At 39.2% G+C, this 24,544-nt stretch overlaps 1 protein-coding gene across 1 annotated transcript in view; it reads left to right on the top strand.

The window, feature by feature from the left end:
- The window catches only part of JAK2 (Janus kinase 2), a 2,444,284-nt gene that overhangs the window by 1,413,758 nt on the left and 1,005,982 nt on the right, over nucleotides 1-24,544 (top strand). The gene's annotated exons all lie outside the window — the stretch shown is intronic.

Here is a 24,544-nt window from a genome sequence, read left to right on the forward strand (position 1 = left end):
TTCCAGATTTGACATGCAATAAATGTTTATTCCAGATTTGAGGGATACATTGTGGCATGAATCTGTCATACCAGTGTGTCTTATTTATCTGCTGGTGAAAGTTTAGCTCCTTTTACTGAGTATTTGAGGTACCAGTTGTTCTGTGAAAGAGTAAGAGGTCAAAGAAGGTCAGATCTTTCATGGATCAAAAGGCAACATACAGATCTCCATGGAGGAGTCTGTAAGAGATGTAATACAGAGAGAGGGCTAGCCAACTGCCCTGATAACTAAGATTTTTGAGGCCACTGAACTTTTTAGGTATGAATCTCTGGGGGTTCTCAAGCAGAATGATATATTTAGACAAATATATGCAAAAAGGTGCTTTATATTCAGTAAACAGGCATCATTACTTGGAGTCTAGTGGAGATGCTTTTGGAAATTAGATGAGCCAGAGAGAAGGTTTTCCAAACTACTGCAGAGCAATACTAGTCAAGTAAAAAGGAATTATCAACTAAAGTGCCTAGATCCCTTGCAACAGTGTCTGATCGTTGAGATGTATCACTTATATGTTGTATGAAAATGTTTTGTTTACTGAAATCAAGTATGCTATTTTGTTTCATATTTAATTTGAGACCATTGTCTATGCGCCAGTTATTAACATAGTTTCATCCATGTTGGATCAATTATAGAAGAGCAAGTAATGCCCTCAGTCTAATAGATGTTTGCAGACTTGTATAACCATAGGCCAGGAGTGTTGTCCTGATGATCCAAGAACTAGATGCCAAATGGGAGAGGGACCAACACTGACCGCTAGGGTACATCACTAGTAGCTTTTTTGCTTTAAGAAGTGGCACCTGAAATAGACTGTAACCTTATGGGTTCAGTCAGACGACCAGCTGGCTATCTGCCACACAACAATAAGGATTTATATTCAGATTTACAAGTCTGTAAATAATGTCTGCATGGGAAATAGTGTGAAAGACCTTGGCCAGGTCCAGAATAGATGTATGTACTCTATAACCACTGTCCACAGCTGTGATTGTTTTTTTAAAGAAATTAATGAGGTTAAATAGGCCTGACCTTTCTTTAATAAAGCCAAATTGACGAGTGTCCAGAGTTAAAATATTTCCAATGTCAATATTGATGTTTTATGATTAACATACTCCATAGCTTTACATATGAGGCTAATGAGACTAATGTGAGTATAGTTAGATAAAAGAGGTTACCTAGTTGTTCAGATATTGGCACTGATGATTGAGCAACCTGGTACATTACCAGGGTCCCATGTATGAGGTGGTGGTAGCTTTTGAGAGGCCTGAATTTGTTCTGTAGTAATTTAAGGTGGTAGCTGGAATTTTGGAATCTGCAATAGCTGTAATAGTGGGTGGAGTAGTAATTTGCATTACATTTCTCTGCTAAGATACTACCTATTTCCTTTTGGTCAGTGTGTGCAGTATTGTGGATTAGCTCTGTGCACTGGTGAGTGTTGGCTCTTGACTTTCTAACATAGATAAAGATTTGTTATTATTTTTGCTTCTAGTGACTATTTTGATTTTATATTCCAACTTGAGATTTCTGATGGTTTCATGTTAAGCTCTTCACTTGTTTGCTTAAGTGTGCTCTTACGATAGGTAAAATGAAAGCATCTTATAAGCATTAAGCAATTTATTTATTTTTATTGTATGATTTATTTACATGGGTATGCAACCACAGGGGTTTGTTTTTAAATTTCTCTTTGTAGTTATTGCAGATGGGGACTTAAATAGCAATACATCTGTTTAAGTCTGAGTAGAAGTCAGGAGTCATAAGCAACAGCTTTAGCAATGGGATCCACTGGAGGAGAATTACAGCAGAGTTTTTAGGTCATTAAATAACTGAAGAAGGTTTACATTTGATAAGCCCTTAAACACAGAGGTGTTTGTGGGGAAAGTACACCAGTTTTAAAGGAAAAAGGTCACTAATTTTTGGTTTGATTCAACAAGGCAGAATGTTACATATGGAGATGTGCAAGAAGTAGCCATATTTATGAGGACTAGATCAAGGATTTTCGAGACCCTAGTATGATAACTGTTTGTAAAAAAGAAAGAGCATTTATAATGACATTGATGCATTGGACATGCTGACTATTGGCAGTGAAAGTCAGTTTATTAATGGATTGTTGAAGTCCATAGTAGAAATATGTTGGTTTTAAAGCAGATTTGAGCTAACATGTTAAGACGGCTGTTATGCTCAGAAGGAGACAGACTTGTATAGCTAGCTATGAAGTGGTAGTTCTATATGCTAATGTGTCCATTTAGGATGTCAAATGTGGTATCCCAAGGAATCTGTCATGAAATGAAGATGTCCTTGACAAATACTGGTACTCATCTGCAATCTCCAGTAGGTCTGAGGACATGATAGGCACTTTACCCAAAAACGGAGGGAATGATTATTGATGTCATTGCTCTGAAATGATGTCTGTGTAACTACACATGTATGACTGTGTTCAAGTTGCAGGAGAACTTCAAGTTTAGCCATTTGTTTGACACTCCTGGCATTAATGTGTTCCCAGTAAGAATTTACTAGGTTGGAATATTCATCAGGTGGGCTTTGGCTAAAAAGACACCATGGGACCAACAAATCCTTTAGCCAGAATGTGAATCCGTGGTAATTGCAGACTACCATTGGGCAATACAGGAAGGCTTGTCAGCCATCTCTTCCTAAGCTGACACATACCGTACTTCCCAAGAATTACATCAGATACATAGCCAACTTGTAAAGCAAATCATCTCATCTTTGAATCAACATCATTCTGGCTGATGGCAAAATACCAGTCTCTCTGGAACCAGATGTTGAAAGTTTATTTTTGGAGTCACCTTATAACCATAGGATAAATTTGGATAATGGTTTTGATTCAGTAAGATTGTATTGGTGCATAGAATTACTGAGTGCAAGAGGTCTCCAATTCAGACACATGAGCTTTCTAATTTACACAACAAACCAGAAGGAGTTCTCACTTAATTGGTTGCTTAACATATTCGTAGGAAAAATGCTGAAACATGTAATCTAAAATACAAATCCTCACACATGGGAATTTCAGGTGATAGAGTATATTGCAGTTAGTGGCAGCACTGTATTAATGAGGATTGTTGTGAAATATAAAGAAACTTGGAAATATCATATACAGTAACACTCAAAATTAATAAAACTTGTAGTGCTAGTGGGCTGTGCCCTGTACCTGAGTGATGTGGTTTTGGTCCCCCACAGTAGGAGGTGCAGCCCTGAATTACAAGTTTTATTTGTAATGGTTTATTTCACAATAGTTAAGCATTACAATAGATTCTTGTAATTGAAAGTTTGGTATTTTGAGCATTTAACAGTATGGATTTGATGTTTTTCGTGTTTTTAGCACTTCCTGTCCAGACCATCCATCAGCCCCTATTTCAGCTTTATTCATTTGTTCCTCAGAGGTTTGACCAGTGTTGTAGGCCAGTCCACACTATCGTTCTTGTGCAGTTCAAATTTCTTTATGGTCTTTCCTTTGTTCTACCCCATACCCAGTTTGCAGAACTGCCTGTGTTGTTCCTCTGTGTGTGTGTTGTGTGGGGGATAAGGTTGCTAGTCTCTATCATGGGCTGTAGCTCTTCTGGGAAACTTCCTTCTTTGTTTATGAAGCAGACAAGCTGGCAGAACATTTCTCATTCCATTTTTCTAGCCAAATCCTTATGGGTCAAATCCACTTAATGAACCAGTGTCTGTTGTATTGTAGTCAAGACTTCATCCCTGTGCTGTGAAGCTAAAAGAGATGGCTACAGTTTTTGAGTTTGAAATTTGAGGACTGACAACCTTTAACAAAACATAAATATATAAAAGTAGAGCTTACAGAAATCTCATGCTTTACTTTATAAATAAACTGTGAGTTGAGGTCTAAATTAAAAGACCTTTATATTGATGTTCATAGTTAACTGTTTAGTTTTTCTGCTGACTCAGCTTTATACTTGGTTTCTTTGAATATCTGTATGTAGAAAGATTATCTGTTTGTCGTCTGTGAGTCCTTTTCAAGTGTAATATTAACCCGTTTCTAAACACACTTTACCAATTTTTAAGATTTTGCTACACAAAGATGCTAAGTGAGTTTTTTTAAAAACTTTTCCACACTGAGGTGTAACCTTACCCCTTCAATCCTGTGGTGTTTCCACTAATTGACTGTGTTGTACTTCACATTTGAAAAGCTAACATTTCTAAAATTCTAAGTAAACTGTAGTTCCCTGATTGTATTTTGATTCATTGATGCATTTAGTTGTGTTAGATGTAGTACTCCCTGTTCCCCTCTACTGAATAACTTCCAAAATGTCTATAGGATAGGATCTTACAGATTCTAGTAAGAAATCATGCAGTATTTGCAGAGAGCAATAATGGTGTTCACAGATATGGCAACCTTAATTACAGAGTTAAAAACAGAGGTACAGCACATTTAAAAAAACATTATAATGTGTTTGAGGCAATGTTAGTGTTGATGTTGGATTAAAAGGAATGAGAAGCATCCTGATGAGAAAAAACTAGTTTGGTGGAGTTGCCATGCAACACAGCTGTTGAGACAACCAAAGTAATGATCTTGCCTGTGTAACGTAAGGATAGTTAGCCAGTAATCCCTAGAGCACAAATGGTATGATGTATACACAATGTAGCACATAGAGCATGTTATAGTAGCAACACTCACAGTTCTATGCACAGGTAAGTTAAAGTAGCTGTTTTTAATAGATGCATTCTTCATCTAGACCTCCTTTTTGCATGTATGCATGTGGTACCTTGAAATGTTCAGTTTGTTTGTGTCTTTCGGCTTTTCCCGGTTAGGGGTCCCCACAGCGGAACTCCCGTCCGCTAATGATTGGTAGTTGATTTTTAAGTGCCGTGTTACCAGCCCTGACGCACAACCTTCAACGAAGGTACGCCCATTCACGCACGTCTCCACGCAGAAGACGCTCTAGCTGAGAATCGAACCGGATAGCATCTTACTGTGAGGCTTCAGTATAGTGTATATAATACTGTGTCCATCTATACTGTTGTAGCATACAAATATTATTGTCAGAAAACAATTCACAGTAGTTCCTACAAGATGGGCAGGAAAGCAATAAGCGTTGGATATATTATTAGTTCGCTTACTATTCCCAGAAGAAGTAGGTGAGTGAGCACTGTACATCAGTGCCATAGGGAGAGATTATGGGTCTGATTCATCATGAATACTTCTGATGTCCTTCTGTTAGTATGCTGCAGTATTCATCACATGAGGGAGTTCGCCTCCGGCTGACTTGTATATACAAGTCTTAATGCTACTGTAAGGTAAATGTGACGCGGCACATCATCCAGTGTACATCATTCATAAAGAGGCATCTGATCTAAAACGGATGTCCGTATGTACCGACCTTAGAACATTTCTTTCGCCTGTTTGATCGCCGTCTTCAGACGTTTGCTCATCAGAAGTCGTGAACCCTTTTTCAGATAAGTACCCCGTTGGGGTTTTCCTTTCTTACAATTTTGGCTACTGTTTATATTTTGATGATTTCATGTGAGCTAGGAAGGGCAAGTGTCAGTGTGGAAGGCAGATTCCACACAAGGACTCCCACGATTTTGGTTTGTTCTGTCTAGGCCCAGACCACAACCATACTGCTTGTGCTATCTGTAAGTCCTTTGTCTCCAAAATTCTTAGGAGCTGTCTAGCTTCCCTTAAGCTTAATGTAGAGAATCAACACCTTAAGTGTTTAGCACGTGAGATGGAGGCTACTTCAAGACCTTCAGATGGGCCTTGATCAAAAAAGGCCAAGAAACCTCTGCATGATCTTCCTGCTGCTCCCTCTATTCTGGGCGCCATTCCTAAGGCTGATGTTGACTCTGAGGCCATCCCAGAATCGTTAATGTCAACTTAAGTGGGTACCACAGTGGATGCCCGGAAGGACCCTACCAGCATGTCCGCCATGGAATCCCAGGCATCCGATATGGGCGAAAAGGGGGAGCCACAGCTTATTTTTGAAGGCCCACATGGCATCACCAAAATCATTATGCGGGAGGATGTGCATACGGACATCGTAGAGTGCAGGCTGACGTCAGATCCATCCGTCTTCCATCGTATGGAAGTTCCTAGGAAGAAAAATTGAAACCAAAACATTGTTGTTCCAGTTCCACAGGATCAAGCTCCGGATTGGCAGGCCTTTTCCCAAGGCCTTGTTCAATGCTTTCATGGCACTGCAACAGCCTGTGGCTACTTCTGTCACTTTTCCTGCCTTCTCTCCTTTTACCCCCTTTAAGAGGACATCTCAGACACTTCAGATGAGGAGTAATCATCAGGAGATATGTCCTTGGCTTATTCTACCGGAATTGTTTCCCCTCTACTTATGCCTCACCAGAGGAGGAATCTAATGGAATGGATTCCCTTGGGGAAACAATTTTGAAGATGAAATAATTTTTCCAGTGGGACTGCTGCCAAGTGTCGGACATACAAAAAAAGTATTATGACCTCCTTCAGATGGTTGCTCCATCCCCTTCTGCCATTCCCACTGTTCTTCCAGCCTTCTTAAGTGCCTTTACAGCTGCATCTAAATGCCTGGAGACTCAGCCTCCTGCTCCCAAGCGCCCAGATAGATTTTATAAGGTGCCTGAGGACTCCAAATTCCTCTTCAAAGCCCCTTCTGCAGATCCAGCTACTGTTTCTGTCTCATCTGACAAGGCATTCAAATTATAGTCGTCGTCCTCCTTACTGCCCTCTGATAAGGAGAGCAAAGTCATGGAGAGACTAGGGAAAAAAGGTTACATCTCTGTTATGTAGTCCTTCAGGACAATTAATTATCAAACTCATATGGACAACTACTCCCTGGTTCTCTTGTCAGATGCAGGAAAGCTCCTTTCTGAGCTCCCTGCCTCACCCACCAAGGCAAAGTTGTCCTCTCTCCACAACTCTTCTGCCCAGGTTACAAGGCACTCCAAGTGCAGTTATGATGCTGTGATGCTGCGGATGCCTCAGCCAGGGCAGCGGCTTCTGGGTCAGTCCTGAGGAGGTATTCCTGGCTCACTTTACAACCCTTACCTGATATCAAGGCCAAACTGATGGATACCCCTGTGGACAATAAAGCCTTATTTGGTAGCTTGCCTGCAGAACTTTTTAAATCACTGCAGGAGAAAAACAAGGAGCTCCAGGATCTTAAACACATCCTCATTTCTCTTGTCCTTAGGTTCCAGAGGAATTACCAGCTAAGACCACCCTTGTTAGGAAACCAGTCTTGCCTTCTTCCTCCAAAGGTAAGACAAGCTTCAAGGAAACAATTTCTTCAAAGTCTACTCCATCCACACCCTCTCAGCAACAGCCCTTTCAGCTCCAGTCCAAGCCTGATAGCCTGTGACTACCTGCCTCCAGGGCCATCCACTCCTCTATCTCTTTGCCTTTCTCTCTCTCTGCCTGCTTGGAATTTGATAACCCAGGACTTGGGTCCTTTCCATCATCAACCAAGGGCACTTGATGGTTTGGGAAACTCTTCCCCTCCAGGGGCATCCCACAACCACCAAAGGAACAATTGAAAGTTTTTTCCTCAGGTCATATTTGCTGTTTTCTCTCACGGGACTATTCAGAAGGTCCCCTCCTCTCAACGGGGAAAAGGATTCTACTCCAGGACGCTTTTGGTCCCCAGGAAGGATGGCCCTGGAGGCCCATTCTGGACCTTTCCATTTGAATACCTTTCTGAAAGTCATCTACCTTTTAGATGCCGAGTTTAACCACCCTTCTTCCCCTCATACTTCCCCAAGCCTTCATGTTCTCATTAGACATCAAAGATGTCTACCTTCACATCCCCATTCACCTTCGGTTCAGGAAATTTCTTTGTTTTTTGTTGCTGCTTCACATTTTCAGTTTTGTGTTTTGCCCTTTGGTCTGTCTGTGGCACCGAGGGTCTTCACAAAATGCTTAGCTTCTGTCATAGCTTACTGCAGACTACAGGGTATACAGATTTCCCCTTACCTAGATGATCTGTTCATTCAGGCCCAGTCCTCAGACCTTTTTCAAGAGAATCTTTCCTTTACAGTTTCTCATCTGGAGAGTTTAGGCTGCACCATAAATTATCAGAAGTCCTCTCTGACCCCTTCAAAAGACCACATTTTCCTTGGTTGCAGGATCCAAACAGACAGGATGCTAGCCTCTCTCCCCACAGAAAAGGTCCTGTTCCTTACTTCCTATCTCCAGGGCCGGTTATCCCTGAAATCCCTGACTGCCAGGGATTTCCTACATCTCCTGGGGTTTATGGCATCCACGATTCCTGTGCTCCCTTTGGCCAAGTTGCACATGAGAAAAATTCAGTGGTTTCTAAGGTCAGTTTGGATGCAACACCTTTATCCTATGGACTTCATTATTCCACTCCTACCTTGTCTAAAAAGGAGGTTATATTGGTGGATCCTTCAGGCTTCAAGGAATCCAGGCCTAACCTTATAACCACCTCTTCCCACACAGAGTTGTACATGGATGCTTCAGACACAGGATGGGGTACAACTCTCCAGTCTTGGAAGGTCAGAGATGTACGGTCTACAACCCAGGCAAAGGAGAACATCAACATAAGAGATGAGGGCCCTGATTTTTGCCCTTCAAATCTTCAAACCCATGCTTACCCCAGGGGTACTAAGGAGGTTCACAGATAACACCATGGTCTTGTGGTACGTCAGCAAACAAGGGGGATAAAGTCTTACTCCTGTGCAGACTATCCCTACATGCCTGGGAGTTAGCCTTACAAAGTCGAGTCTCTCTTCAGGCTTTTTACCTTCTTTCAGCTCAGAATGTGGTGACAAATCCATTAAGCAGGTCCATGACTCAGTTTCATGAATGGATGTTACACAAGGATGCATTTCTGGATCTGGTCCATCGATGGGGTACACCTCAGATAGATCTCTTTGCTTCTCCAAGACAGCTTCCCACATTTTGTGCCAGGATTCCACATCCCTTGGCATGGAAGGTGGAAACCATCTTTCTCTTGGAAGAGGATGTTTCCGTATGCATTCCCCTCCCTTCCCACTTCTCCCAAAGTCCTACTGAAGATTCAGCGGGATCAAACAAAAATCTTGCTGGTGACTCACTTTTGGCCAAGACAGCATTGGTTCCCCCTCCTCCTGCATTTAGCCAGGGGCAGTCATCAGAGTTTACCCCACATGATGGACTTACTCACGCAGAACAAGGGAACTCTAGTATATCCATAGCTGTCAACACTAAACCTGACCCTGTGGGTGATAGGGATTCCCTTCAGACACCTTTTCTCAGAGGACGTTCTTCAGGTTCTGCAAGAGGCCAGAAAACACACTACTAGAAAATCCTGCGTTTCCAAATGGAAGAAGTTTTCCATGTGGTATATAAAAAAGGATTTACAACCACCGTTAGTGGATGTCCCGGTGATTTTTGTCCTATCTCTGTGACTTGAAGAGTGGACTCCCTTATTCTTCTGTGAAAGCCCACCTCTCAGCTATCTCAGCTTGTCTGCGTAGGCCACTTCCTTTAGCCTCTAGGTTGAAAGTTAAACTGTTCCTAAAAGGCTTCCTTATCATTAGACCGCCAAGGAAGTCAGTTCCTCCTCCTTGGGATCTCAATTTTGTTTGGAGAAGCTTACCCTGGCCCCATTTGAGCCAGCAAGTCCCTCTTCCCTGCAACATTACACGTGGGAAATTGTTATACGAGTGGCCATTACTTCCACCAGAAGGGTCTCTGAGTTGCAGGCTCTGTCTAATCTCCCTTTCACAGTCTTCCACAGGGACAGAGTCTCTGCGTACCAGTCCTTCCTTTATGCACAAGGTGGTTAATGAATTATCCCTCAGTCTGTCAGCCTTCCACCTTTTATTCCTTCCCCTCAGTCCTCCACTGAGAGGATTTTGCACACTTTGGACATACACAGGCAACTCAGATACTACCTGGACAAATTATAACCTATCCATAAATCTGAACAAACATTTCTTATCACCCAAGGTCCCTGGGTCATCCTGTTTCCAAGCAGACTGTCTCTTCTTGGATTTCTAAAGCTATTTCTTTCTGTTATTCAGCCAATGGAAAGAGCCTTTCTTCTCTTGTGAGGGCACATTCCACTAGGGCAGTGTCCCTTTCTGGAGCCTTCTTTAAAGGCTTGGACACTTGTTCTATCCTGGAGGCATCTACCTGGTTCTCTGTTCATGCAGTCACCAAACATTATAAATTGGATGTCATCTCCAGGTCCAGGGCAGGATTTGCCAGAGGTATTCTGCATGGCTTTGGGGAAAATGCTTCTGGTCTTCCACCCAATCTTTCCTGTACTTGAGCTTCGGCATTCTCCCTCGTGTGATGAATGCTGCGGTATATAAATAGAAGGACATAGAATAATTGTGTAAAATCTTACCATAACCATAGATGTCCTTATCTTCTATATGCTGCAGTATTAATTACCCCCTGCCTTCCCGCTGATACTTGCCTGTTTCCCTGGTGGCATGTTTTCTTACCCAAGCCCAGGCTGGGGCTTAGCAGCATTAATTTCTGAGGTTGGTATATGCTGACGTCTGCTTTATACTCAATGTCTCTTTATGGCTGACATATGTTGGATGATGTGCGGCGTCACATGTACCTTATGGTAGCATTAAGACTTTTGTATACTGGCTGGACAAATGGTTCAGCTGGAGTCCAACTCCCTCATGTGATGAATGCTGCAGCATATAGAAAAGGACATCTATGGTTTTGGTAAGATTTTACATGACTATTCTTTCTTCACCCTGTAACACAACCGTACTGTGGTTACTAGTATGGTATGTAATATGGGAGTAAAAAATTTACTGAGTCTTCTAAAATGACCATGCAACACCTTCATGTAGTGAGTAGTAGAATAAATGCTGTAACTTTGTACTGACCATCATTGCTATGTATGTAAAAATGGATGTTGATCTTATGCTCTGTGAAACAGTACAAAAGTGTATTTCACTGCAACCGTAATAATACACATGAGTATATGGCAAAGGTTATGCTGACATCAATAAATTTATGGCATCTACATATAGATATATCCTTCTGATAACTGTATTATCAGTCCGCAGACATTTTGTGTTTTGGAATCATTTGTATGCCTGCTTCTGATTATAACTAATGATGCCATACTGATGATTGTATCTGACATCTCCTGGCACACTGCATGTCCCAGAATCCTTTTGTTTGCTCATAAGCAATTGGATAAGCATTGTTGGAGAACTCCAGATGTCACAATCCTCTAAGAGGTGGAATCCTTTTCAGCTCGTAGAAGGTCCATTATACCAACCATTCATATGCACAGAAACTGGTAGATTCCAGAGAGTAAAATTCAGTTTTGTATGGTTACTGAGACTGTATTTGTGTGTGTGCATTTAAATTTGCATAATGTATCCACATGTTGAAGAGATTACAGAAAGAAAAACACTGCTTTCTTTTATTTCTGTGAATGTTTAAGGTTTCTAATACTATGACAGGAATGGACAGCATTCATAAGTGAGAATACAGTTAAAATGCAATCAATTAGTATTGCTTCAGTCTGTGATGTTTTCCAAGAATGCTTGTCACAGCACCCACAATGTACCCAGAATTTCTTCCTTTTGTAGTTCATATGGAGTTACCTTTATCAACAATATATTTAAGTATGCTTGTTAATTCTAGTTGGCCTTGTTGCTCCTACTACTGTTGATCTAGGTGTCTATATTCCATAGTGTTGTAGTTTCTGCTTGCATATCCTGATATTTTATAACTTTGTCTCTCAGTACTTAGGGCACTATAATTTATCTGCGGTGGTGGTGCTGCGGTAGCGTTGTCACCTCACAGTAAGACGCTGTGCAGTTCGACTCTCAGCTAGAGCGTCTTCTGCATGGAGACATGCGTGAATGGGCATACCTTCGTTGAAGGTTGTGCATCAGGGCTGGCAACTCTGCACGTAAAAATCAGCTGCCAATCATTAGCGGACCGGAGTTCCGCTGTGGCGACCCCTAACTGGGAAAAGCCGAAAGAGACAACAACAACTTAGGGCACTATAATCACTAGGTGTTGTTTTGTTTTTTTTTCAATGATTAGCAACTGCTTGCATGTATTTGAGGACACCCCCTAATTCTATGGTGAAATATGATAGTAATATACATCTTTGTCTGGAAGGAGAATTTTACTTGGCAACTATCACTTAAAGTAGAAATGGACATAGTCTGGGTGAGTGTGTGAAATCTTACCTACTGTGTACTTGTTTTTCATGTCTGATTTACTTATAGAGCAAGTTGACTGATACTATGACTAGCTCTTTCCTATAACTCATTTCCTATTCCTGGCTCTGGAACTTATACAGGTGAGACAGCACTGAAAAGATATTTCCTTTTCTGCATTTTAGCATAGTGTTGTGGGAGCACATGCTTTCATTGCACAGGAATGCTGTGGAAACTTCTGGAGTGTATCACAGACTGATATGTAGATATTTTCTGCCAAGAAAAGATAGATTACTTAAATCCTTGTCATACAAGATTCAAAGACCATAGTGAATGAGCTGTGAGATAGGTTGCCGTCATATCATCTGATGCGTGTTTTCCGTTTGATTTTTTTTTTTTTTTTTTTTTTTTTAATTAAGGTCCGTTTATTGACTCTTTGGATTTAGTACTTTTTATGAACTTTTGAAGATGCAATTTAGACTTGTTGGTTTGGCGTAAGTTTATATCTGCTTTTAACTCTTGATTTGATACCTGTTTCAAAGTTGTAGACTTTACATATTTAATTATTGACTTATAGCCCATGTGCTGCATTTAAAAATACATTTAAGGCATACTATTTTTAGTTTCATCATCATAGTTTAAAACTTTTTAAGTGTTTTTGATTTTAAATAAAAAAATATCTGTTTTATGCACTGAACAGTACCCCAAGCACCCCAGGAAGTACTGAAGCTAAAATTGTATATATTGCATCTCAGCGTAGCTCTATAAAACATGCTGTAATCTGTGTAGCTACTTAGAAGATATTCTGTAATATGTCCATTGGTAGAGAACTCTGACATGAATTATCTTCAAGTGAGTTAATATCTCTAGTTATCTTAAATGCCAGAAAGATGTTTTCATCATTAGAAGTTGTAGATTTCCTACTTCGATTTCTGACATTCCCTGTCATGTCTTTGTTTAGACTTACAACCTCCTCTCAGTATTCGTTAGTGGGCTGCTATCGTATAGATTACTTCTGTTTTTCCTTTTCCTTTACCCCCTTTTCCTTTTAGCTGCCTGCAGTTCCTGTTGTAAAAATATCAACTTGTCTGTGCTTTGTCTGTTCTTTCTTTCCTCCACCTCTGTCCTCTGCTCAATCTTCTGTAGAGAAACCCCTGTAATATCATCCATGGGCCCATCACACTGTTTGCCTTCTGTGATGCAGGGAAACACAGCTCATCCAACCTCTAACATACTATTCAGCTCAATTTCCCTACACACACCACACAATAACATTAACGTCTTGTTCAGACTTCAGCACTCCCAGCCTATTTACTTACGTACTTACAATTTTCTTACCCAGCCCTGAATGTGATGGTTACTTCGCTCTCCTGCTTTAGTCTCTTTCCATTTCTTTCTGTTATTGTTTTTACCCATCTCGTCAGCAACAACTGCTTCTTGTCCTTCACATTCCATGCAGGCTTCCACTTGGATCTCCTAACAGGCAGAACCTCCCTCCATCTTATGTTTGCTCATCATGTACTTGTGCTGCACATTTCACAGTTTTTATGTATGTTATTCACTTGCATACATTACAATCACATATGCCCATTTTCCTGTAGCCCACGTCTCCTAACATTCAGCCACATCTTTCCAGCAAAACAGTTTTAAATTTTGGGTTACTACCTGAATAATGCTTTGATATGTAAATAATAAATCAAAACAACCTTCTCAGATCTCTTCATCCCATAATTTACATTGTCCTCTGTGCATGCCTCAATAACTCTTAAGTCTTTATGTAAGTTATAGTCCTCCCTACATGATTGACCAAAGACTGTCTTTCTTCAACTGCCTGTAACTTTCCTAGTGTGTGTCCAGTGGGCATTTCAGTGGCTCACAAGTTGCCATATAATGTATCCAATCTCCCCATTCCGTCATCCTTCTTTAAATCATGATCATTTCGTATCTTCTGATTTCATCTTCAGTTCTAGATTTTCAGTTTGTCTCCAAATATGTCTCAGCTCGTCATTGTCATCTCATCTAGGCTTCCTCCTGTACACTACTATACCTAATTTTCTCACATTAGCCCCAATAACTCCTCATCATTGTTCTCAACTTTAAGCGTAATAATGACTTCCAAGATGGCTGCACACTGATCAGCAGATTGACTTTAACTCTCCCAGTGCGAAAACAGAAACTGAGAAATAACCGCCATTGATATTGACAACTTTAGTAAAATTTGGTTACTAGTTAGTAAGTAGACTGCCTGGATGCCTGCAATGAAGAAACTAAGAGTCTGAAAGAATCTAGAAAAGCTGAACAGAAAACACTGACTAGGGAAGAATCCTGCAGCTGTTCAACAAAATCAGTTCAAGCAACAACTTTGGTGCAAGAGATGGTTTCTAGTAATCTAGAGGACAAAATAAATCAAATGGGCTCAGAGTTGATTAGAATACGTGAAACACTGAAGGAATACATCAAATAAAAGGCTAGAAAAAATGGAAGAAGCTGTAAATAGATATTCAGATGAACTGATAAAACTGCAAAAATCCGAGGTCGAAATGAAGAAAAGGCTTGCTGAGTATTAAACTGCTCAAGAAGAGATGTTTCAAAAAATGGTAGAATTAGAGAACAGAGTTTACAGAGAAAATCTGAAATTTTCAGCTGTATCAGAGAAACTAGAAGGAACAAACCGTATTAATTTTATGAAGGTACAAATAAGCAACTGGGCTGGTATGCCACAGCAGGAGCTGTTAATTGAAAGGACACACCATTCTCTAAATCTGTCTCCTGTTAAAACTGCAGGGTAAAGTTTTAAATGTTGAAAGACAGTGTGTGGAAAATAATTCACTGTACACCAGGCAGAAGAGCGATACATTTATTCCCATTATCAGGGAATGTTGACAGGCAGCTGTGGGACTCAAGCTGATGTATCCAGCTGCTTCACAATATTTTTCCTGTAAGATCAAATTCATTTTTTGATGTGGAGCAGGCTGAGGAGGAAATGTAAAAGATTGGAAAAAAGCAAAACATCAAGCTGAAGGGGGACTATGCTTCTCATTCTTCTGATAATGAAACCGAGTTTGGAACAGTGGAAAAGGTTTCACTGAAAAAGGAAAATGCTTGAGAGGCAGAGAGAAGCACAAGAGTTTACTAGAAGATTTGGGGTGCTGTGAAATCGAACTGCAATCTGGAGTTGGGAGATGGAGGTAAACAGGAAGTACAGCAGCAATATGGAAATTAGTGAAATAATCTGAGACTGCAAAGCATCAATTACACTTATGAAGTGCAGCTGTATAAGTAAAGTAGAAGTGAAAACAGTGGACTTTTGCTGACTGTTAAACTTGTGAGGAACTGAAAAGCATTTGCAGCATTTCGTGTCATTAATGTTTGGAAGGACTGTGAGGGGAGGGGAAGAAGGTAACTGTAGATCAGTATATGTATATGTATATATACCTTTAAGAAGCTATCCAAGGGTTTGCACTAGAGCAGGGGTGTCCAAACTTTTCACTTGCAGGGACCGCATTGAGTCAACAGAAATTGTCTTGGGGCTGCATGTAAAATATATCATATAGTTAGCTGCTTCACTGTCGTGGGCGACCAAAGTCAACCTCCTTGCTGTATTGTAGGTGAATTTGAACAATGAATATTTAATAAATACCTAATATTTGTCCTAAAATTCAAATTCTCATTCTAATTTGTAAAATAACAGTTAACTTGAACATCTTAGTTACATTTTTATATATATATATATATATATATATATATATATATATATATATATATATATATTATATATACACACACACAAATAAACAGGTACGACCCCTTGAATTTGTATGAGATCATACCTCTGATTTTGCTGGTTTCTTAAAGCTGTCCATGTCTTCCATCATGCCCTTAATGTCCATATGTCATCCAAAGCGCTCATGTATTCTTCTGTTTCCAATTCCATTGCAGTAAGTATGTCACCACATTTCTAGCTTTAGAATCTGTCCCTAAAATTATTCAAGACATGACTACATCTGGCACTGGCAAGATTTGTTGCTTTTGCACTGCTATCTGGTGAGGCTGGTCTGAAGATGAAAGAAGATGCATCAGTGGTGATGCACAGCTTGCAGAAATGATGAGAATTTTACTTCTTAAAAAATGAACAATTGGTATTTTTACATTTGTTCCACTGACTAACAGATGGTAGAACACGTTCAACTTTGGTTCACTCACTTACTACGGAGCCACAAAGAACATGATAATATGCGACAACACAGTCCAGTTTCACAAGGTTATCTCACACCTGCTTTTTTGCAGTTGCCTCTCCAATATGCATTAGTGCACATTTCAGCTGATGACTTGTACAGATCCACCCAATGAGGCATGGCATCATCAGATGACATCTTTTTGTACTTCCTTAGATTACTATACCTATCCAACTTGAGTCGTTTCCCAATGTTTGCTGACATTTTGAAAGGGGTCTTCCAGTGTTTACTTTTCACAGATTTCAACAAATAACTGACTTTATTAGTAGTGGCAATGTTTATTCGTGAAACCTGTTCACAAGGGTGCAGCCAGGCACAGACCTTTGCAGAATTCAAACATATTGGTCATAGTTCTTATTATACTTAGTGTCCTTATCAGGAGGTTCAGGTTATCAAGTCAAGATTGTCCTTTTGTGTAATAAACAAACGTTATGAGCATAACCTTTTTAATGTGAACACTGAGCCCGTCTTTTTGATACCAGTGCGTCTATATCGGTTTTGATAGAGGTAGTGGTGATGAGAAGAGTATTTTCAAGATGCTCATCTGAAATTTTTGATCTGATTTTATTTTTTGTATATTTCATAAGAGAAACAAATTGCTTGCAAATGTATGTACTTCCCACCCAACAGAGATGTCATGAACAGAGCATGTTCGTGAAGTGACTGATATTTTTCTTTAGGCAGGTACAAATTATAAAAGTCCAATAAATTCACTTGCAGAAATGTTTCTTTAAGTTGTATATCTGACCGCAATTCTATGCATTCCAGTTGGAGGTTTGCAGGCAACATGTTGATGTCAACTGAGAATGGAGTAGCAAATGTACTGAATTGTTGGTGTTTTCTAAAGTCTTGAAATCTACTCTCAAAGTCCTGTGATAAACTATTAAGTAATGCCATATATTTTTCAGTATTTACGTGGCTTTGCTTGGACAGTGTTTCAAAGTGAATGAAGTTATTGTTCTTAATCTGGCAGTGCCATAATTTCAGTTTCACGTCAAATGCCATCACTGTTTGAAACATGTCATTTATCAGTAGATTTTCACCTTGGAGGCGCAGGTTCAGCTCGTTTAAATGAGCAGTGATGGCTACTAAGAAGGCTAAATCAGCCATCCAGTTTGCATTTTCAAATTTGGGTACAGGCTTTCCTTTTGACTCCATAAAGGACTTTATTTCATTTCTTAAATCATAGAAACGTTTCAGCATTTTTCCACGACTTAACCACCTCACTGCAGTGAAGTACACAATGTCTCCATAGCTAGTTTCCAAAGTAATCAGAAACTCCTGAAACTGGCGGTAATTTAATCCTCTGGATCTTATAAAATTTATTGTTTTAATAACATTCATAACATTTTCCATTTTTAAAGTCTGTGCACACAAATTTTCTTGATGTATAATGCAGTGATACTACATGAAATGCATATTACTGATCTGTTTTGCATCTTCTTCCATCAGTGTTGTTAGTCCTTCCTTCTTTCCAACCATAGCTGGAGCACCGTCAGTTACTATGCCAGACAGGTTTTCGATGGTCAAGGAAAATCTTGCCAGTGTTTCTTTTACTCCCTTGTACAGATCAACAGACTTCATTGTATCTTTCAATGGAACCAGACAGGCCAGTTCTTCAGTAATACTGAAATTGTTGTCAACACCATGAATAAATATGGCAAGTTGTGCCGTATCTGTAACATCAGTGCTGTCATCCAAAGCTATGGAGTAAAACTTGGAAGTTGCACACAGAGATTCCAAAGTATTTTCAATAGATTTGGCTATATCTTCCACACGCCTTGTGATTGTCTGGTGTGATAAACTTATTTTAGAAAATTCTGATTTTTTTTCAGGGCAAATTGTCTGCTACACTTTCAAGGCATTCTTTAACAAATTCACCATCGGCAAATGGCATGGATGTTTTCACAATTAAATTTGCTACAACATAACTTGCCTTCAGTAAAGAATCCAGTTGAGTAGCGGATTTTCGAAACAGCTGTTGTTGGAATGTAAGATTTCTTTTTAAATGTGATATTTTCTGTCTACGGCACACTCCTTGCAATTCACTTAATTTGGTGTGCATTTGAGTATAATGCCTTTTCAAATTGTAGTCCTTGAAAACGGATACCACTTCTCTGCGTAGTAAGCAAAACGCTTTATTGCTAGATTCAACAAAGAAGTACTCGTCAGTCCATTTTTCCTGAAAGACTCTCCTTTCATCTGCTGTTCTTCTTTTCATACTTATTTTACTTTGGCAGGATGCAGAAGCCATGCTGAATAGTAAAAAAAAAAGAGGAGTAACTACTATTAACTACTTTATTCCTAGTTATATTTATACTTTTTAAAACAATGGCTAACAATTTACATTGCAAAAATAAGGAAATAAAAATTAAAACTAGCCATAGGTGTAGTATATGTTAATGGTGTTGGAGGGAGCATTTTACATCCGCAGCATAACACAAAAACATCCAGGCAGGAGAGAGACAGGTGGTACCCCTGGGGTGAATTTACAGTTACCCATCCAGTTGTCCAGGTTGCATTTGAGGATAAGGCACTTTGTTTCATTTGTAGTACTAATGCCATTAGTCTTCAAAACAGCCATTATGCGTAAAGCACATCACATTTACTGTGACTGTTGGTCTGTACTTTGTGCCAGTAATACTGGGCGTTTTGAAAAGTTCTTCATATAATTCATGAAATTCTGATGCACTGCGATAGAGCTATGAACATGTATGGTTAGCATGTAATCAACAGTTTCTTACTACTACAAGGATGGTAGCTTTCAATAACAGTCAGAGCTGTACCATCAAGTTAAACACGGTTTACTTTGCATGCTACCCAAGAATACTCATTCATTTGCAAAGAAAAAACTGGCACACACTGCCACTGTCATTAATTCACTACAGTACTACCAATTCACACTGGGAAAACCACTCCAGCAGTCCAAGTAGGTAAAATATCAACATTAGCAGTCCTACTGTACTACAATCTACAAAAATAAGCCAACAAATTTGCTATAAATAAAAAATTCACATCACTGACTTAATAAAACAATTCTGAATGACTGGTGCCAGAAACATGGCCGCAAGCCGAATGCCAACAAATGCATCATCATCCCTTTTGGGGAAAGCGGCTGTGAGGCTGCCATCCCAGCTAGATGGAATTTTGTACATAATTCTATGTCATTTGTGACTATTAATATGATTCGTATGCTTGTCTTACAAATGTAAGAAAACTGTATGTATGTGTATATTAAACTTTTATTAAAGAAGTGTGTGTTGAACTGTATGTTCTGTACTGAGCTTCAAGAATGTAACCACAGTGTACCCTGCTGGAAAAGAGCAGAAATGTATATAATAACTGTGTACCTGTGCGGATGTGTGCTTTAATGGTAGAAGTTGGAACATACAGAGTTAATTTGCAAACTCTAAGAAAATAAGTGAATTATTTTACGATCGTGTTTATCTCAGCAGGAAGACAGGATGTCTACACTACAGCCAGAAGTTCTTTCTATTGTCTGGAAACAGAAAAAATTACAGGTTTCAAATGTAAAAGTGTTCAACTGTTTTATGACTTCCAGTTCTAGGCAACTTCTGAGAGATAAGTAACCTCTCTTAGGGAAAGATAGGAATATAGCAAGATTAGTAGATGTTTTCTGTATTTGAGACTGTCCTGCAATGTTGTTTAAAATATTTCCTGCGAGTCTGAACTCTGTCACTTTGAGTTATTGAATATTGTCTTATTCTTTTGTTTATTATTAAATATATTTAAACCTTTTAATCGTGGCTGGTTTGTTTATTTAAGCTCTTACAGTACTTGACATTATATAGGCCACTCCAATAGCCTTACTGTTGGTCACACTTGCCATTTGTATAATAGTAGCATTACACAGTAGGATTGTATAATAGTAGCATCACACAGTAGGATTGGTCACCCTTTGGTGTGGGCCGTATAGTAGCCTATAAGTAAGGATGGCTGATAGTGATTACTACCTTATAGTCTGGGCAGAAGGGGGCATAACTAGTGAACCTGTGCCAGTCTGCTCCAGGAGTGTCTGTGTGTTTGTATATAAAACAAATCTCAAAGTGTGTGTGTCTGTGTGTGGATGGGGCGACACAAAAATCTCAAACCACCCCTGATAGCTGTTGGAATGCTGGCACATCCGAGCTAACCCTCACTCCAATAATGGGAAATACATTGGCCAATTTGACCAGATGGGACCTGATAATTGACAGACAATGGGGGCAAAGCTAAGCAAGGAAAATATCCTACAAAATAAATAAATTACTCACCACTGACATTCACCAAGTAATTACAACGGTAGTAATTAATCCCAGAACTTGAATATTGCCTTCCCCTTAACAGTCTTCTGTTCAGTCTAAACAAGATATGCAGATGTTGTGACGTCTTAGAAACCCCGAATTTCAACTGCATTCCACTTTGATATATAAATTATTATATTTAAACTCATGTCTACAATATGGAAAAACAACTCTGAATCGAACCTATAACCATTCCTTGAAGTGAAAATGAGGCTGTGTCACTTTCCCAGCTGATCTGTTTTGTCTGCTAATAAAAATGTCTCCTTTTATAACTCCATCCATGCTGAAATTAGAATAATCCTGCTTAAAAGCTTTGAGAATGCTCTCCTTTCTCAATTAGTGAGTATTCCATACTATATAACTGCTTTAGTGACACTACCTAAGGCTAAGCAGTGCCCAGGCAGATGAAAAGAAATGCACTGTTGGCTAAAAACTAGTTAAGCATTTTTGTGCTGAATAAACATTATTTGTAGCAATTAACATCTCTGCTTTTTACCTCTGTATATAGACAAAACATATTCATTTCTTTAATTCACTACTTTTATTATACTAAGTTTTCTATAATACCAGACATAGATGCTCTCTGCACACTTTTAATGAGAAGTTTCTAAGTTTCATTACAATCATCTGTGATTTCCGCATTAAAGAAACCATTGTATTATGCCACTAATCAAACATTCACGGTTTCAGGAATGAGCTGGATCAATTTTAAAATATGGCTTCAACCGAGGCCTTTCAGCTTTATATGATCAGTCAAGTATACGCCCATGCTAAAAGATTTTATCTTTCAAAAGTATTGTGCTTAAATATTTTTGTCATAATGCCTTGATGCAATTTGCACTCATGAGTAACACATGCTTAGTTGGGTAATTGCAACAGACAGTTGTGAAATTCAGGAATGCTTCAAACACTTCAAGCATGGATGCATTGAGATGTTCACAGACTAGCTTACATAGCCAGTTAGACAGACAGGCAGGCAGACAGTCAAACAGACGGATACCTATTGGAAAAGGCCACAATCAATAACATATTGACTTCTGTTTCATATTATTTTGATGGACTTACTAGACATTTGAGTCATTTTTCCTGTAGACAGCACTGAGGAATAGTCAATGGAACAATATAACTGAAATATTGCTTAGCAGTCTATTCCTCATCTAACAGACAACACGTACTGCTTATGACTTATGTAAAAGGTTCTTTAAATACATAAGTTGAACAAGGGAGTAAACATGAAGAAAAACTAGAAAATGTGACTGTATTTTCCTTTGGCTAGCAAGAGAAGGAGGTATTAGTGAGACCTAACAATTTAAAAGCATTTAAAGAAGCACAGTTACAGCAATCAGGAATGACACGAGCAGTCAGAGGTCAGTAATGTGCGCTGGTTGTAACAAATTATTCAGACTATGTATATTAACAAGTCATTTTACAAATTAGTCAGCATAGTTCAGTATATTCAGTTCACAAAACTGTGGTTTGTTGAATATGTTCATGGCCATCAAATAAAAATGACTGAATCAAATGTTAAGCCAAAGATGTAGCTGTTAAGAAAAGGAATAATCTATCAAGCAAAAAACTTTCTGCTCCCTCAAAGTTTACAAAGTAGAGCGTAACAACTACTTTCCTTCACCCAATGCTCATAGGCGATTCTAATAAAATAATCAGATGTGCTGTGCAGTTACAATGGCCTGTGTTTCCGTCCTGGTATGAGTTGCAAGATGCTGAAAAACTAGCCAAACAAACAACTTAACGACAAGCATGAAACAAAATAATTTTCATTTAAAAGTGTACAAAACTATGCAGCAAATCAAGCACTGCAAAACATCCAGGACTGGTTTATTAAAAGTTTTCTGTAGATGCAGACATTTTATTCCCCTCATGCATTCACTTTTTCATGTGCTTTAAAAAATACATATACAGTTGCATTTCACACAGTACAGTCCGGAACATCTCACTAGTAAACTTCAGTAATCCCTCCCTTTTAACTAATACCCATATTACACTTCCATAAACAATTAAAAAAAAAAAAAAAAAAAAGGTCAGACACATCCAGCAAGACACAAAATATGCAGAGCTGCTGTTGGGGTGCTGCAACAGTAATGAAAGTTGGTGCGACCAAATAAGCACAGTACTTTATTTTTATATAGTGTGACAGCTGCACTAAAGAATACAAAAGATAATAACATTTTTAGTCAAGAAACTAGACAAACACAGTTCTACACTTTGAGTAAAGTGTCGAAGGAAAAAAAAAAAAAACAAGTTTCAGACCATCTCGCAGCCTTGCAGGGAGGACACATACTTAGACAGACAGTCACATTCTGAAACCTGTTCCTTTTATTTCTTATTTTTATGGCTTTTGGTGTTTGACAAGGAATTTTTGTCACTGGAGTGTATTAAAAAAGTGAGTGCAATCAGGAGACGCACTTCGTTTGATGGATCCGAGAATCGGCTGGTTCCAACCAGAACAGCTTGGACTTTCCACACTCTTGTGGTTGCAAATTTGGGAAACTATGCAAGGGCTGAGGCATCTGTACTTAAATAATAACTGTAATATTAACACAAGAAGCAGCAACACCGTCACAGATTTTGGTGGTAGCATGGAGGGGATGGACCAGAAGTTGTCCGGTGGCCAAGGACCAAGATGCCAAATAGCAGGGGTCCCAGAACAGAGCCACGTGGAACACTACTAGTGACAAGTCTGCTGTCAGGTGGTGGCGCATATTTTGACCATGTGGGTCCTATTGGTGGGCCAGTTGGCAACTCATATGACGAGACAAGGATTTATGCCAAGTTGAGTTAGCTTTTTGATGATGCCTAAGTGGGGCATTGCGTCAAACACCTTGGCCAAGTCAAGGTAAAGCTGTATGTACTAAATTTCCCTCATCCAGGGCCTTGGTGACGATCTGAAAGAAGTCATCCAGGTTCAACAGGCAAGATCTGCCCCTTATGAATCTGAAATGGGTGGGGTCAAGTGCTTGGAGATTGCCTATGTCCTTATTTATGTGATCCATAATAATACGTTCCATGGCTTTACAGATCAGACTTGTCAAGCTAATGCGGCAATAGTTTCCTGGGTCAGTAGTGAAATTAAGAAAGCAACCTCAGGCCTAAAGAATAGATGACTAATTTGATTTTTCTTCATACTTAGCTTAGAAAGACATGGAGTTAATTGAGATACTTTACCAGAGTTACAGAGCAAGCTGTGAAGTTAATATAAAGCCCTTTTCTAAAGATGAGGGCGTTGATGAAAAATGTTAGACACAAAGGGTGAAAAGCATAATTCAGGATTTCCCAAAACACCACATCTTCTTTGTTCACTGCAATATACAGGCGCTGAATTGGCACCAAAAAGGTCAAACTACAACAAAAGGCCCACTTTCATTTCTAATGCATGGCACAGATTAGTTTGACAGCATAGCATTTAATCATAAATTGTACTTAATGAAATTATTATACCCTCATTCACTGTAGCAGAGATCAGTCTGATTGTTGAGATATCCAGTAAGATTGCCGGGACATAAAAAATGTTAAATTATATGAGCTTACAAGTTGTACGATCAGACCAAAACTTAGCAGTTGATATGAACTTGATTGTAACACAGCTAAATGTTGTCACAGATCATGAGTTAGAAACCTAGTCAAACCTTAAGACAGGAAAATGGAACTTTTTAAATTCAATAACACAACAAGACATCTGAATGCTATCCCATTGTCTTTATTTTAGCTTTATGGAAGATATTGTGGATTTCATGAGTACAGAGATTTAAGCATTTTATGCCCCAACTTAGCCTGCTTAGTGCTGTAAAGTTTGGTTTACAATAGGTGCAGCATGGTGGCATCTCTGATTTATGTAAATGGCAT

This window comes from Protopterus annectens, chromosome 2.part0, assembly GCF_019279795.1.
Source record: "Protopterus annectens isolate FY-2018-M chromosome 2.part0, PAN1.0, whole genome shotgun sequence".
NCBI lineage: Eukaryota > Metazoa > Chordata > Ceratodontiformes > Protopteridae > Protopterus > Protopterus annectens.